This window comes from Schistocerca piceifrons, unplaced genomic scaffold, assembly GCF_021461385.2.
Source record: "Schistocerca piceifrons isolate TAMUIC-IGC-003096 unplaced genomic scaffold, iqSchPice1.1 HiC_scaffold_961, whole genome shotgun sequence".
Lineage (NCBI taxonomy): Eukaryota > Metazoa > Arthropoda > Insecta > Orthoptera > Acrididae > Schistocerca > Schistocerca piceifrons.
The window spans coordinates 1,740,001-1,745,000 of NW_025729236.1; the positions used below are offsets into that span (position 1 = coordinate 1,740,001).

General features: G+C 54.5%; 1 non-coding gene across 1 annotated transcript in view; it reads right to left on the minus strand.

Moving 5' to 3' along the window:
• Positions 1–964, minus strand: part of LOC124774204 — a 1,909-nt gene extending 945 nt beyond the window's left edge. Inside the window, exon 1 of the ribosomal RNA XR_007015195.1 lies at positions 1–964. This exon is cut by the window's left edge and continues 945 nt beyond it. This is a non-coding gene — a ribosomal RNA (small subunit ribosomal RNA).
• Positions 965–5,000: the final 4,036 nt, after the last annotated feature.

Here is a 5,000-nt window from a genome sequence, read left to right on the forward strand (position 1 = left end):
CTATTAATCATTACCTCGGGTTCCGAAAACCAACAAAATAGAACCGAGGTCCTATTCCATTATTCCATGCACACAGTATTCAGGCGGGCTTGCCTGCTTTAAGCACTCTAATTTGTTCAAAGTAAACGTGCCGGCCCACCGAGACACTCAATAAAGAGCACCCTGGTAGGATTTCAACGGGGTCCGCCTCGGGACGCACGAGCACGCACGGGGCGGTCGCACGCCTTCGGCTCGCCCCACCGGCAGGACGTCCCACGATACATGCCAGTTAAACACCGACGGGCGGTGAACCAACAGCGTGGGACACAAATCCAACTACGAGCTTTTTAACCGCAACAACTTTAATATACGCTATTGGAGCTGGAATTACCGCGGCTGCTGGCACCAGACTTGCCCTCCAATAGATACTCGTTAAAGGATTTAAAGTGTACTCATTCCGATTACGGGGCCTCGGATGAGTCCCGTATCGTTATTTTTCGTCACTACCTCCCCGTGCCGGGAGTGGGTAATTTGCGCGCCTGCTGCCTTCCTTGGATGTGGTAGCCGTTTCTCAGGCTCCCTCTCCGGAATCGAACCCTGATTCCCCGTTACCCGTTACAACCATGGTAGGCGCAGAACCTACCATCGACAGTTGATAAGGCAGACATTTGAAAGATGCGTCGCCGGTACGAGGACCGTGCGATCAGCCCAAAGTTATTCAGAGTCACCAAGGCAAACGGACCGGACGAGCCGACCGATTGGTTTTGATCTAATAAAAGCGTCCCTTCCATCTCTGGTCGGGACTCTGTTTGCATGTATTAGCTCTAGAATTACCACAGTTATCCAAGTAACGTGGGTACGATCTAAGGAACCATAACTGATTTAATGAGCCATTCGCGGTTTCACCTTAATGCGGCTTGTACTGAGACATGCATGGCTTAATCTTTGAGACAAGCATATGACTACTGGCAGGATCAACCAGGGAGCTGCGTCAACTAGAGCTGAGCAGCCGGCCGCCCGGGAGTGTGTCCCGGGGGCCCGCGCGAACACGCAAGCGTCCGCTCAATCATTCTGCAAACAGGAGGAGGCTGAGCTCCCCTGCACAATACACCTCGAAACCCTCTCAGGTCCCGGCGGCGCGCAGCGCCGTCCCAAGTACTTGGTCGGGTTCGAGAGAGGCGCAATCGCCCGGAGTTAGGCGAGTAGACGCTTTCGGTGCGACCACCTGTGCTCCCAACTGAGCTTGCCGCTGCCGACAGAGGCCCGGGAGCGTGCTGTCGTGGCATTGCCGGCGGGAGACAACACGCGCCACCTACGGTGACCGGCAGCTCCAACGCCAGCGCCACAGAAGGACAAAAGCCCCACTTGGGTGCCGAAGCGAACTCTCCCAGCACAGCGCACGCGCCAACACATCCGCACAGCTGCGATACAAACCACCAGCGAGAACCGCTGGGGCGACCGAGCAGCAGACGGCGTCGCGGCGCCGAGCGCCGGGCGGCGGCGCATCCTCAACGCACACAGTCCTCAATCGGACCAGCACACTGAAGATGTCCACCGCGCTTCGCACCGGGCCCGCGAGGACCTACTTTGGCCGCACGGCGCCGCGCGCAGGGTGCGCCGGCGCGCAGCTGCGACGCCTGCCGCGTCCGTCGGCCGGCGCGCCTGCCACTGGCCGCCCCCACCAGCCGGCTGTAGCGCGTGCGCCCACGCACCGCGCGGCCAGCACGCCGGGAGGCGCCCCCTCACCGGCCGGGGACGGTCCCACCCAGCCACCGCCGCGTATCGCTTCACACCCAGATGCCGTTCAGTTTCATCGGCATGGTGGGTATCGCTGGAACAACCGGTTAGTACCTCAACCTATCGTCGCCATCACCGATTCACCCCTAGCGAGAACAACCGCACCACAACGGGTTACCATTTCTTCATTTGCGTAACTTCACCAGCAAACGTAGGCGTCCATCGCCATTAGCAACTTCAACGATTATTGCATGCCTGTGTCAGGTGTCACGCCACACTACGTCTGCCCACATACACGCAACAAAATGTGCACGCCTAGACAATACGTGGAAGGTGGCCCCCGTACGTATGCGATGTCCATTGCTCGAACGACTGTCAACCGGCCTCTGTAGCATGTCGCAGATATGGAACGCGGTGCACCATGCTATCACGGTGTTTGAGGAGAGACGACTAGGTCCGAATACATCAACACACAGCTCATGCTGATCGCCATCCACGGCGTCCGTTCCTCCCACACGTCTCTATGGCGTACCACACTGCAATCCAGCTCTCATAGGGAGACGACACGTAGCTGCGTGCACAATATTTGCACTGTATGGTCCGCCGTTTTTGGGCGCAGTCGTTGTACGGTCACACATGTGCCACGATGTATCATTCAGTACATAAGGACGAATGTGCAGTACAGATTGTGGTTTATGCGTACGACATCAGCGGACAGTTGACACAGGCCGCACCACAACGTAGCCTGAGTACGTCGCATGCGAAGGGCATTGAACATGCAAACTTCTCACCAACCAGCTTGCGAAGGCAGGGGGCAAGGTGGGGACGTGGGGAGGGGTGGGGGGGGGGGGCGGCATGTACGTCCTGCTGCCATCCACATAACAGTGTACAGCAGGAGCATGTGGAAAGTCAGCAAGACTTGCAAGGTGTTTAACATGAAGCGATACACAGGGGAGCGGGCAGTGCGAGTAGCGAACTATATTGCGAGGGTTGCGGGTGGGCAACACTACACTAATTGAACGAGTCGTATAACAATTACAGAGCAGGTTTAGGCGACAACGTGGGTTACGTTAGCGGACAACGTGGGTTACGTTAAGGCACAACGTGGGTTACGTTAAGGCACAACGTGGGTTACGTTAAGGCACAACGTGGGTTACGTTAAGGCACAACGTGGGTTACGTTAAGGCACAACGTGGGTGACGTTAAGGCACAACGTGGGTTACGTTAAGGCACAACGTGGGTTACGTTAAGGCACAACGTGGGTTACGTTAAGGCACAACGTGGGTTACGTTAAGGCACAACGTGGGTTACGTTAGGGCACAACATGGGTTACGTTAGGGCACAACATGGGTTAGGTTAGGGGACAACATGGGTTAGGTTAGGGGACAACATGGGTTAGGTTAGGGGACAACATGGGTTAGGTTAGGGGACAACATGGGTTAGGTTAGGGGACAACATGGGTTAGGTTAGGGGACAACATGGGTTAGGTTAGGGGACAACATGGGTTAGGTTAGGGGACAACGTGGGTTAGGTTAGGGGACAACGTGGGTTAGGTTAGGGGACAACGTGGGTTAGGTTAAGGCACAACGTGGGTTACGTTAAGGCACAACGTGGGTTACGTTAAGGCACAACGTGGGTTACGTTAAGGCACAACGTGGGTTACGTTAAGGCACAACGTGGGTTACGTTAAGGCACAACGTGGGTTACGTTAAGGCACAACGTGGGTTACGTTAAGGCACAACGTGGGTTACGTTAAGGCACAACGTGGGTTACGTTAAGGCACAACGTGGGTTACGTTAAGGCACAACGTGGGTTACGTTAAGGCACAACGTGGGTTAGGTTAAGGCACAACATGGGTTACGTTAAGGCACAACATGGGTTACGTTAAGGCACAACATGGGTTAGGTTAAGGCACAACATGGGTTAGGTTAAGGCACAACATGGGTTAGGTTAAGGTACAACATGGGTTAGGTTAAGGTACAACATGGGTTAGGTTAAGGTACAACATAGGTTAGGTTAAGGTACAACATAGGTTAGGTTAAGGTACAACATAGGTTAGGTTAAGGTACAACATAGGTTAGGTTAGGTTAGGTTAGGTTACACGTTGTTGTAAGGAAAGGTGTAGGGGGGGGGGGCGGGGGCGGCAGGTTCGTTGATAGTGATTATAGTAAGTGAATGCTTGTGACATGATCAGATTTGTCACGTCAGGATGCACCTTTGGCTTATTAGAGGCGGCGCTCCAATTCTATGCTTGTGTGAGACCTGTGTCTTTGACTCATGTCATTGTTTGTGCGCTGTGACAGGAGGTACTATTGTGATGTTGGGTGCACCGTTGTATAGGACATGTGTGGGTGTTGGTGCCTGGTCTGCGCAATGGTGGATGTCGAAAGGCTGGGATATTGTATTTTCCGCATGGACCTCCTGGTCTGGTTGTGATAGTGTGGATTGTGTAATGTGGCGGAGAAGATGCACTGGATGTTGTTCCATGCTGGTGCTTACATATTGTATGTGCGCCTGTTAGAAGCAGAGAGTGGTGCGTGATCAGAGTGTCTGGCTGACGTGTGGTTCCCATTGTGGGCAGACTCTTTCAGCATGTATACGGACAGTTGTGTATATTTGCTGTAGTTTGATGGCTCTGCATTGATTACTAATCAGCGCCGTGTGTACGGGTAATCTGGTTCCAGTCCAAAATGTTCCATCTGTGTACATTAGTGACAAAGACTCCCCCCATGCAGTGGGGCTCGGTCTGTTATAGCTCTTCCGCGTAATATATTTGCCCCACGTTTTTGCGACTGCGAGTGCGAGTGCAACGCGCATGGGGACCGACATGCTGATGGCTCGGTATCGGACGCCGTACAGTGAGCAACGCGATCGCGTCTCTCGCTCGTAAGTGGTACAGGTCGCGGCTCATGTATAGGGACAGCGGGAATGTCGCATATTGGAAATAACTCTTCATGAAACGCAAGTTATAGGGGTGGATTGCACTTTACGAGTGCGGGAAACTTCCGCCGTTCATCCGCTGGAGGTGCGAGTTTGGCGGTTGGGGTGGTGCACGAACGGGTGCGGGTGGAGTCATTGCCGGTCCACGGCTTCGTGCGGCAGAGCCACTGGAGATTGGGTGCTATGGTCGACAGAGGCTGCAGGCTTTGTGGGTGGCGTCGAAAGGCGGGCACTGTGGCGCCATCGCTGTCTTAATCGGCTTGGCGTCGCATAGATGGCGGTATCGTCGTTGGAGGAGGTCATGTTGCGGGAGACCTACAGATGGCGGTATGTTTTGTGGTGCG